Source organism: Rattus rattus, chromosome X (assembly GCF_011064425.1).
Source record: "Rattus rattus isolate New Zealand chromosome X, Rrattus_CSIRO_v1, whole genome shotgun sequence".
In the NCBI taxonomy this organism is placed as follows: Eukaryota; Metazoa; Chordata; class Mammalia; order Rodentia; family Muridae; genus Rattus; species Rattus rattus.
In genome coordinates, this window is record NC_046172.1 from 30123628 (window position 1) to 30135988 (window position 12361).

The following is a 12361-nucleotide window of genomic DNA, read 5'->3' on the forward strand; positions in this document are numbered from 1 at the left end:
TGATAGAATTGAAATTGGGGGTGGGGGTCTTTCCATGATAAAAAGTAAAAACAGGCTTAAGAGTGTATGTCCATTAAGCCAACTTTCAGAAGATAGTGGAAACAGTTCTTTAGACTGAGAAGAATGATTAATCCAATAGTCTATAGGGGGAAGGGGGCTGGTGAGGCCTCCAACAAGTGAAGGCACATGCTAAGCCTGATGACGTGAGTTTGATCCTGAGAACCCACAGGGTCAAAGGAGATAATAAGACAACAGACTCCACCCCTCAATCCTCAGACACACATCCACAACATGCATACAAAAATAAATTAGTGAATTTAATGTTTTAAAAAATAAAAAAGAGGAGCCACAGAGATTCTCAGTGGTTAAAAGCACCTGCTATCTTCCAGAGAACCCAAGTTCCCAGCACATTCCCTGTTGAGTGGTTCATAATCACCAGAGAGCAGAGAGGTGGGGTAGAGATAAGGGGAGAGGAGAGACAGAGAGAGACAGAGAGAGAGAGAGAGAGAGAGAGAGAGAGAGAGAGAGAGAGAGAACAATAATAAAAAATATTTAAAAATAACTAAAAGAAGCTGGAAGGTGGGAAGTGAGGAGCTTGTAGACTAAGACAGACTGAAGTAACAGGGAAGGAATAGTGGAAACAGGTAAACCACAGAGCACATGCAGCACTTATGTGTACTGCTGCGCCAGGCTTCCGCTTCTATTTCATAATCATTGAAGGATGTAGCTCCCTCAGTACTCTAATAACCTCTGCCCCACCAGTTTCTCCTTTTGGGGGCCACCAGCACATGCTCCAGTACCTTCCACAACTAAGACTCTAGCTGGCCACAGTGGTACAGAGCTGTAATCCCAGTGCTTGGGAGGTAGAGACAGGAAGATCAGGAGTTCAAAGTCATCCTCCACTATTTATCAAGTTCGAGACCAGCCTGGGCAACATAAGACCCTGCCTCAAGAAAAATAAAATAAAATGAAGAACCTATTCAGAACGTGCCAAACTCTTTCCAACTACAACTTATGTCTTATTGTTTTCTTCACCCCCTCCATTCCCCTTCAATTGACTTCAGTCTCCTTTTTGCATCATTCCACAGAACCTGCCTGTCAAAGTCAGAAATGAACTATTACCAAATATGACACGTGCTTTACTCTGCTCACCGTATCAGCAGTGGAGACTGTAACTTAGTATCGGCTGTGTAGCCTAACATGTTTGCTCAGAGCTGAAATCTGTGGGTTTTTAAACTTTGTTTATTTTTACTTTATGCATGTGAGTGTTCTGTCCATTTGTATGTATGTGCACTGAGTACATTACGCCTGGGGAGACCAGAAGACTGCACAGGCCCTCGAACTGAGCACAGACAGTCTTGAACTGTCATGGAGGTGTTGGGATGTACGCAGGTCCCTTTGCAAGAGAAGCAAGTGCTGAGCCATCTCGCAATCCCTGTGTTTGTTTTGCGACAGGGTTCAGATAACCCTTGTCCTGGACTTCACCATGCAGACCACGCTGGCCTCAAACTCACGGACATCCACCTGCCTCTGCTTCACAGGTGCTGAAGCAAACACCGACACACCTTGCCCCATCTTCTTTACTTTAAAAATGTATAATTCTCTTTTTTTATTAACTTTTGCATTATTAGCTTTTTCTTTTCCTTTTTTTTCCTTCCTTTCTTTCGTGACATGATCAGGTTGACCTCAAACTCACTATACAGCTATGTAGCTGGGGAGGCCTTAATCCTCTGCCTCTGCACCCTGACTGCTGAGATCCCATGCATGTATCTCAGACCTCAGTTCGATATTTCATTTTGTTTATTTAGGTAGTGTATCTGTACATGTACATTAGATATATGGCATAGCATGAGGTAGAAGGAAATTGGTAGTAAATGTTTTCTCCCTCTGTTGTATGGAACCCCAGGATCAAACTCAGGTAGTTAGGATTGGTGGCAAGTGTCTTTACTCACTGAACTATCTGGTCAGGAATTTACATGTAATTTCCCCTCCCCCAGCTCCACCCAGATAATCCCTCTTTCTTTAGACTACCCATCTCTATGTCCTTTCTTTTGTCTCCATTTAGAAAACAAACTGGCAAAAAACACCCAGAATTAGAAAATAAAAATAAAGGAAAAGCGCAAGTGCCTCTTCATCCACATCCTAGCCAGCATCTGCTGTCACCTGAGCTAAATTTTTAAGAGATTTATTTATTTATTATATACAAGCACGTCAGAGGGTTCCTTCTTGTATAACAATTTGAGTGGCACCATCCTATTACAGATGGTTGTGAGCCACCATGTGGTTGTTGGGATTACTCAGATCTCTGGAAGAGCAGCCAGTGCTCTTAATCACTGAGCCATCTCTCTAACCCTGTCACCTGAGTATTTGATTTTAGCCATTCTGACTGGTGTGAGGTAGAATCTCAGGTTTGTTTTGATTTGCATTTCCCTGATGACTAAGTATGTTGAACATTTCTTTAGGTACTTTCAGCCATTCAGGAATTCCTCAGTAGAGAATTCTTTGTTTAGCTCTGTAAACCCATTTTTAATAGGTTCTTCTGAAGTCTGACTTCTAGGAGTTCTTGTATATTTTGGATATTAGCCCCTCTATGGGATGTAGGGGTTAGTAAAGATTTGTCCTAATGACAGTGTCCTTTGCCTTACAAAGCTTTGCAGTTTATGAGGTACCATTTGTCAATTGTTGATCTTAGAGCATGAGCTGTTTGTGTTCTGTTCAGGAAATTTTCCCCTGTGCCTATGTGTTTGAAGTTCTTTCCCATGTTCTCTTCTATTAGATTCAGCATTTCTGGTTTTATGTGGAAGTCCTTGATCTACTTAGACTTGAGCTTTGTGCAAGGAGATAAGAATGGGATCTATTTGCATTCTTTCACATGCCTACTGCCAGTTGAAACAGCACCAGTTGTTGAAAATGCTTTTTTTCCATGGATGATTTTTGGCTTCTTTTGTCAAAAGATCAGGTGAACATAAGTGTGGGGGTTCATTTCTGGGTCTTCAATTCTATTCTATTGATCTACCTGCCTGTCTTTGTACCAATACCATGTGGTTTTTATCACTATTGCTCTGTAGTACAGCTTGAGGTCAGAGATGGTGATTCCCCCAGAAGTCATTGCTGGTGGGACTGCAAGCTGGCAAAACCACTTTGGAAATCAATCTGGCAGTTCCTTGGAAAAATGGAAGTAGTTCTACCTGAAGACCCGGTTATACCTCTCTTGGGCATATACCCAAAAGATGCTCCAACATATAACAAAGACACGTGCTCCACTGTGTTCATAGCAGCCTTATTTATAATAGCCAGAAGCTGGAAAGAACCCAGATGCCCTTCAACAGAGGAATGGATACATAAAATGTGGTACATCTATACAATGGAGTACTACTCAGCTATTAAAACAATGATTTGAAGGAAATTTTTTAGGCAAATGGATGGAACTGGAAAATATCACCCTGAGTGAGGTAACCCAGTCACAAAAGAACATACATGGTATGCACTCACTGATAAGTGGATATTAGCCCAAAAGCTCGGAATACAAGATACAATTCACAAACCACAGGAAACTCAAGAAGGAAAACCAAAGTGTGGATGTTTCAATCCTGCATAGAACAGGGAACAATGTAATCACAGGAGGTAGTAGGAATGAGGGACCTGGGACAGAGAGAGGAGGGGGAGGGAAAAAAAGGGTGAGACAGATATTGGAAGGGATAGGAGAGAAGTACAGAGGGTCAGGAAATTGAATAGAAACATGTAGCAGAGTGGGATGGGGAACTGGGAGCAACCACTAGAAAGTCCCAGACTCCAGGGAAATGAGAATCTCCCAGTAGCCAGTGGAGATAACTTTAGCCAAAATACCCAATAAAGGGGAGATAGAAACTGTAGAGACCACTTCAGTAGAAAGTCACAGCCCCAGTTGGGGAATAGGACAACCCACTCATCTCAAATTTTAACCCAGAAATGTTCCCATTCAAAGGAAAAGACAGGGACAAAAATGGAGTAGAGACTGAAGGACAGGACTGTCCCACCTAGGGATTTATCCCATCCAGAGACACAAATCTAGACATTATTGTTGATGCCAAGAAGCACTTGCTGACAGGAGCCTGACATGGCTGTCCCTGAGAGGTTCTGCCAGTACCTGACCAATACAGATGCAGAATACAGCCAACTCTTGATTGAGCCTATGGACCCCAATGGAAGAACTAGGGGGAAGGATCAAGGGCCGAAGGGGATTTCAGCCCCCATAGGAAGAACAACATCACCTACCTGGACCACTCCAGAGCTTCCATCTACCTTGCCTAGCATACCGTCCTCCCCTCCAGGTAAAGCCAGGCCTTTGATTACCCCCAGCAGGAAAGTTTCAGGATGAGCCAGCATTGTGATATGATCATCCTGTGTTATTATCTGATTGTTATGGTCATTATGATCTTCGATAAGCAAAGTTAATGAGATTTAACTACAAGCATTTAGGGAGAAAACGTTAAGCTCTATAAGTTATATTTGAGAAAGAACACTTGGAAGGAAGCATTTGTTCTGCTAAAGGAACACACAGCAATAAAATGACACCTACTGACATTCTGCAATTCCTGTAGATTACTGGAAGGAGGACAGAACTCCTCAGGCCGCTGAGAGCAGTGGTGGGCTAAATCTCCCCAAGAGGTTCTTTCTAAATATTTACAGCTCAAATGTTTTTGTTTCGATCTAAAATGTGTCCCCTACATACTTCAGCTGCATCGCATAAGTTTTTAGTATGCTATATTTTTAAGATTCATCTCAGAGTGTTTTTCAATTTCCCTTTGGTTGTTGGTTCCTTTGATCCATTTCCACAAAATAGAGTGCATAAGCTTACACAAATTTATGGATGTCACATGTTTCTTTTTCTTACTAATTTTCTAATTTTTGCTTTTGCATTCTTTCATTTTTTCTTCTTTTGAGGTCTGAGGATGAAACTCTAGGACCCCAGTATGCCAGGCAAGGTAGATAGAAGCACGATCAGCCCTCAGTCCTTAAAAACCTACTAAGCTCTGTTGTGTGGAATACTACATGATATTTCTTGGAGAATGTTCTTGGGAACGTCAGAAAAAGTATATTCTGCGCTAAGTGTGGTGGAGTGTGGTTAGTCCTAGGATTTAGGCAAGTGTGGTGATAGTGGCACCAGCCATGACTACACAGTGAAACCAGTTTCTGAAAAAAGAACAGCTACATCTCTATGGAAGGGCCTTCCATAAGACCAAATGAGTGAATTTGTGGTTGGGGTGAGTAAAATGTTACCAGTGAGAAACAAATGACCTTTGACAACTTTAAATCCCTTTGAAAAATGATTCTTGCCTTCCCTGAGTCTGAACTAAAGCCTATGAATTGTCAAAACCTTTCAAATATGAGCTGAGAGATGGCTCAAGTGGTTAAGAGCAATTTGACCTGTTCTTCCTGAGGTCCTGAGTTCAAACTTCAGCAAACTATATAGTGGCTCACAACCATCTGTAATGAGATCTGATATGCCTTTCTGGTGGCCTGAAGACAGCCAGTATACTTAGATATTTAATTCAAAAAAAACTTTAAAATACATACTTAGCAGTGATCATCCATGAATCCAAAAGCTAAGAATGTCATCAGATACTATCTGAAACCTAAGCAGAAATTTCCTCATCTCACTATCTGTAGTCCCAATCAATAGATTTCGTAAATGCTTTCACAAATGACTTTTTTTGTTCTGTAACTTTTAGATTGTCATTTGGCCACTTCCACAAAAGAAAATATCTTTCTGGACAACCTGAATCCTGGACATGTTCACTCATATTTGATTCAAGAATGAATTGTTGGAGTAAGAGAGATGGCTCAGTGGTTAAGAACCTCTGCTCTTCCAGAGGTCCTGAGTTCAATTCCTAGCAACTTCATGGTGGCTCACAACCATCTGATGCCTTCCTCTGGTGTGTCTGAAGACAGCTACCATGACTCACATACATTAAAAACAATCTTCAAAAAAATGAATTCTCTTTTTGCCTCTCAGGTGAGAGAAGCGGTTTTGTGCTGACCACTTCCAGAGCAAGCCTCTGAAAAGGAAGAGGAGGAAGAGGAAAAGGAGGGGGAAGAAGGAGGTCAGGGTTAGCACACACCTTTAATTCCAGCATTTGGGAGGTAGACGCAGGTGGCTCTCTGTGAGTTTAAGGCTAACCTGTAACCTGGTCTACAGTGTGAGTTCCAGGACAGCCAGGGCCACACAGAGAGACCTTGTCAAAAGAAAGAAAGGGAGAGAGAGACGGAGAGACAGAGAGACAGAGAGAGACAGAGAGAGACAGAGAGAGAGAGAGAGGGACAGAGAGACAGAGACAGAGACAGAGAGAGAGACAGAGACAGAGAGAGAGAGACAGAGACAGAGAGAGAGAGAGAGAGAGAGACAGAGAGAGAGAGAGAGAGACAGAGAGAGACTCATTGAGTATAGCCAGCTATCACAAGCCTAAGACCAGACCAAGATTCATTGTGGAACCCAAACCCATTTTGGTGAAAGGAGAGAAAAATACACGTGTGCACGCACACATAAATAAATGGAAAACATGTTTATTTTATGTGGCGCTGTTAAAACATGCATTCTATTCTAGTTCTTTGCCTCAGAACAGCTCTCTTGCCTAGGCCCCTCACCTCTGAAAACAAATGCCTGCTCCAAGTTCTTCTCCACCGGCTTTGGTGAAGAGCACCTCTCAGCTACTGAACCCAAGCTTCCAAACCAGGGCCATTTCAATGGAGAGTCATAAGACAGCCAAATCCAATGGGGGCTGGAACACCAGCAATTGGAATGGCTGGCTCTGGAACTGGAATGGCATCTGTGTTTTGAGAGCTTCATCATGGGCTCTGTTTTTCTAACACAACAGCTATTTTGTTATGGGTCTTGATTGGGTTTGTTTTCTCTGACACTTAAAGAATTGAAAAGCAGGAAAAAAATTCTCAAGCTCAATAAGTAACAGCCAGGAAATTCTCAAACGCAGCAGATCAAACAAGCCTGGTGAAGCAAAGCTTTTGTTAGAGGTGAGGAAACAGGCTTACAGCAAGCACATGGAGCAAACCAGATGGGGAAACAGAAGCCGGCTTCTCCTTGATGGCTTATTGATGTTGATGTTGTTGTTGTTGTTGTTGTTTTGAAGTCTCTGAAGAGTTTTCCTCCCCTAATTTAGAGTTGGTCAGTTTGAAGAAATACAAGATGGCTGATCGGGCCACAACTCTTGAGCAACACGCCCTTATTTCGCCTTGAACGTGTTAAGCCAGTCCATCAACAGGCACCCTACTGACAGGAGGAAACCAGCCCACCACCAGGTCTTTCAGCTGTCAGGTATTTGTCTCAGGTTAGGAGGGTGGAGAGGTAACCTGCCATGAAGGTGAAGAAGCAAGCTTCTGTCTTGGAAGTTCATCATCTTTATTACCTTGTCATTGAATCTCTTCCTACTTGTCTGCCTGTCAGAAATCTGTCTAACTTCTAGTCACTCAATTCTCTTCCATTCTGGGCTTTGTCCTCCCAGAAGCTACGGGATTTTTTGCCCTTTGGTACCCTTTCTAATTCTCTTTGCCTTGCAAAACAAAGATATCCTCTTCTACTTCTCCTAGTTCAACCTTGCATTTCTCCTCTATTCTGTATGTTCAGATGAACCATCCTGCCTCCATCTTTTTTTAAAGATTTACTTATTTATTATATATAAGTACACACTGTCACTGTCCTCAGACACACCAGAAGAGGGCATTGAATCCCATTACAGATGGTTGTGAGCCACCATGTGGTTGCTGGGATTTGAACTCAGGACCTCTGGAAGAGCAGCTAGTGCTCTTAACCACTGAGCCATCTCTCCAGCCCCCTGCCTCCACCTTAAGCTTAAAGGCCATCTATATAGTAAAGGCAAACTAGGGTCATTCCTGTTAATGATTAAACCTCTGTTTCTCAAGGATTAGACTATGCCCCACCTGCAACCTTAACTACAAATGGCTCTGTACTGCCTGTTCCAGGAATGGCAATCATTCCTTTGTTTTGAAAGTTATTTATAACCATCTTGCAAACCTACCTTTGTTTCCAAACCATTGTTCTGAGCATCTGTTGTTCTGAGACCCTGTTATTATAATTGCCTTGACTACCTTGCAATCATATCTTTGTTCCAGGAGGTTGTTATGACTAACTTGTTATACTTATGTATGTTGTGCTTCTGTAACACCCTCACCCCTGAACTATAAACACCTTATTTTTAACACATAAAATTCTGACTCTTGAACCCCACTTTAGGGGCAGGCAGACTGTTTACAGGAATTTAGAAACTTGTTTTCATTAATTGCTTGCTTTAATTAATGTGGCCATAATGATTTGGGTCAGTGGCCTTTCTCCTCCCAACTGAGGAATTAATAGTTTTCCTTTACCTGTACCTCCCCAGGAAGTCTGGGGAAAGTAGATGTTTCAGGTGTGAGAGAGAAGACAAATACTGTATTAATGACAAAAATGTGTACTCTGCTGCTGTTGGCTGTAGTGTTCTGTATAGCTGTTGTAATGCTGTTTAAAATGTATTTTTAAATCGTCTTCATCTACCTCCTCCTCCTCCTCCTCCTTCTTCTTATTTGTCTTTTGAGAAAGGGTTTTTCTGTAGTAACTGGCCTGGCTGTCATCATCATCCTCCTCTTAGCCTTCCTCGTCCTCCTCCCCTCCTCCTCCATGTTGGTCTTGGAAACAGGGTTTTTCTCAAGTAGCTGTCCTGGCTGTCCTAGAACTCATTGTAGACCAGGCTGGTCTCAAACTCACAGAGATCCCCCTGCCTCTGCCTCCCAAATTTGTTTTGTTTTGTTTTTTAAAAAGATTTGTGTGTGTGTGTGTGTGTGTGTGTGTGTGTGTGTGCAGGCATGCGTGCATGTCGCCTCCTTCATAGACACACACCAGAAGAGGGCATCAGATCCCATTATCGATGGTTGTGAGCCACCGCGATGTGGTTGCTGGGGACTGGACTCAGGACCTCTGGAAGAGCAGCCAGTACTTTTAACCAAGGAGCCATCTCTCCAGCTCTGACATGTAGTTTTAAATTTTTAAAATTACATTTATTTTATTGTGTGTACGATATGTGCCTATGCATGCCATGACACATGTGGAAGTGAGGGAAAATTGCAGACGTCGGTTCTCTATTTCTATCCTGTGGGGCTCAGGGATTGAACTCAGTTCTTCATGATTGGCAGGAATTGCCTTTAACTGCTGAGCCTCGCAAATGTAGGTTCTTTCGCCCCCTCTATTCTTTTTCCCCTTTTCCTTTTTATTTCAGTCTATGCTTCCCAAGTTCTCCTTTCATTATTAGGATTTACTGTAGTAAGTGATAGCATCTACCAGTGACAGCACTTTCCACTGTTCTGGTCTTGCTGCCAGATCATCAGAAAACTAAACTGCGTTTTGAGAATCGGCTTTCGGCCCTTTTCCTGGAGAGGTCGGCCGTGCGATTGGGCTTCCTGGGAGCCACGTGATCTAAACGGATGATGGCGGGCGCCGCGGAAGACATGCGATTGCTCTTCGGAGCTGGCGTCCGCGCTGCGCTGGAGGCTTGGCCTGCTTTACAGGTAAGTGAGGTTATGCAGGGGGTAGCGCTAGGGCGACAAAACTAGAAGCTGGCCAGGCAAGGCGCCAGAGCCATTGCTGGGCGGTGTAAACGGCAGACTCCCAGGGCAGGCCACGCCACGCCACTCTGGTTTCCATGTCCCGTCACCTGGTTGCCTTGGGCCTGTGTTCGCAGATCGCGTGGAGAATGGCTTCGCGTGCACTAGCCAGGAGAAGGCCGAGTGGCTGTGCAGTGGAGGATTACTTCATCGCCAATGGTGAGTGTGAGATGTTGCTGTCTGTCGCAGTGTTGAGTGGGGGAACCTCGACCCCAGAGAGCCCGCGTTTGATGAATGAATCATGACTTTGGGATCAGAATTGTGTCTTTAGAGTGTTTTGGAGGCACGATGACACTCTAACAATTCTATTAAGCTGGAGAACATATTTTGCCTTCCAGAGAGTCATTTTCCTAGTTATGGAAAGATCCGACGAAAAAGAACTATCTCGAGTCGTATCTTGTAACTTAAAATTGCTGGATTGGGGGCGGGGTGCAGGGGAGGGGACAGTTCTGTGTGTCAAAGGCCGACAAGAATAACAGCCGAGTTTGATAGCTGGGACCATGTGGACGGGAGAAAATCTGACTCACTTAAGGTGTCCTCTAATTCTCCCTACACAAGTAAATATAATTTAAAAATTGTTGGGTGAGGAGTGTAGCCCAGTGGTAGAGCACTTTACTAGTCTGCTCATGTCCCTAGGCTCCAACCTTAGTGCCACCAAAACTAAAAGCAGTACCTCCGATAAAATAAAAGGCATCCAGGCCCTGTGGTGTAGGCCTGTAATCTCAGTTATTCCTGAGGCAAAAGGACCTCAAGTTCAAAACTAGCCTGAACAATCTCATCATGACCTTGTCTCATAACACATAAAAATACTTGGAGATATAGTGCATGCTTACTACATGTGAGGCTATACACTACCACAAATGAATAAATGAATGAAAGAAGCTAAATATTGCAGTTATTAAATTTGTATCCAAAGCCTAGCATATGGGCCATGTTTGTACTCAGAACCAGGGAGACTGAGAGAGAGGAATTGCTCTGAGTTTCAAGCCCCATACCCCAAAACTGTCCTGATGATAAAGGGTTGGAGAGAGATGTTCAGCTGCTAAAAGTTCCTTCTGATCTTCCAGAGGATGTGAGTTGGTTTCCAAGTGTCCCACAGCTCACAACTACCTGTAACTCCAGCTCCAGAGATCTAAAAGTGTTCTTACCTGCCCACATGTGCATATGTAAAATAACAATAAGTAAAACAGGGGCTGAACGATGGCTCAGCACTTAAGACATTTGTTCTGCCGAGATCCTGTTCAGTTCCTAGCACCTACATGGTGTCACACCTATCTAGGACTCCAGTTCCAGGGGATTTGATACGATCTGCTGTCCTCTCTGGGCACCAGACACATACATAGTGCACAGGCACCATGCAAGCAAAAACAGCATTCACATGAAATAAATAGAACAAAACTCCCTCTTCCAAAAGATTTTTAGGTACTATAAGAATTAAGCATTTTCACAATCTGGAATTCTAAAGTCTTAGCATGTCTTAATTGTGGCTGTGCCACATTCTAAGTGCCTATGTTGGTTAACTACAGCCACTTCTACAGCAAAGATCTACATCTCCATTTTGTCTTTTTGGGGTATAAGAATAAGAGGACTTGGAGTATTGCATGCTGGGTTTTTTTTAAACTCTTCATTAATATCTTAGTTTTGAGGGATGGTATTAAGCAGAGTCCACAGCTCAACATTTACAGTCTAGTGAGTGATTTGTAAGTAAATGAGTAATTAAAATAATAAGGAATGTGTTATGATAAAGAGGAGCTCAGAGTTCTTCAGTTACCTGAGCTGAGGGAGAAGCTTTTTTTTTTTCTTTCTTTTTTTTCCAGAGCTGACCGAACCCAGGGCCTTTGGCTTTAGGCAGGCGCTCTACCACTGAAATAAATCCCCAACCCCCTTTTTTTTTTTTTTTTTTTTTTGGAGGCAGGGGTTTCTCTGTGTAGCTTGATTGCTTTTTAACTCTTTTGTTGACTAGGCTGGCCTCAGACTCAAAGACATTACCCACTGTTCTCCCTCCCAAGTGCTGGGATTAAAGTTAGCACAGGTGAAGATGGGGGGTGTGTGTCTGTGCACAGAGACATCTTGATAGTAAAGAGTAAGAGATAGAAGGCCTCTCTGTGACTTTGCTTATAGAGATAAGGCCAGAGTCTGTAAAATTCAAGCTATAGACTTGTCTCATTAGATGTTCAATGAAAAAAGTTTCTCCATCAAATTATAGCTTTTTCCTCTTCTAGCTGCTATTATTCTTATTTACTACTAAAATAATGGCCACCAAGTAGTAGTAGTAGTAATAGTGAAAGTAGTAGTAGTAGTATAGTAGTAGTAGTAGTAGTAGTAATGGTGGAGACAGTCTTTCCTTCTAGGGCCAGACTGCCATGGATTTATTATTCCGTGCCTCATTTACTAAGTGCCAGGGTTACAGGTGTGTGCCATCGTCCTGACTGTTTTCCATTTGCTTTTTGGAGATTCTCCTGTCAAACTCAGCAAAAATTCAGCTTGGGAAATGCAACCAATTGGTAAGTATTTATTCAACATAAGAGGCCCTGGGTTCAACTCAGAGCCACATTAACAGGCATGGTGATGCCTATAATTTTTAGCACTGGGGAGGTTAAAGCAGGAGGATCACCAGGAAGAATTCAAAGCCAACCTTGTACTATACAGGGCATTGATGCCAGCCTGGGCACTCTTTTGAAACTCAAGAAAATATTTCCCAAAAACCAAACTTTCA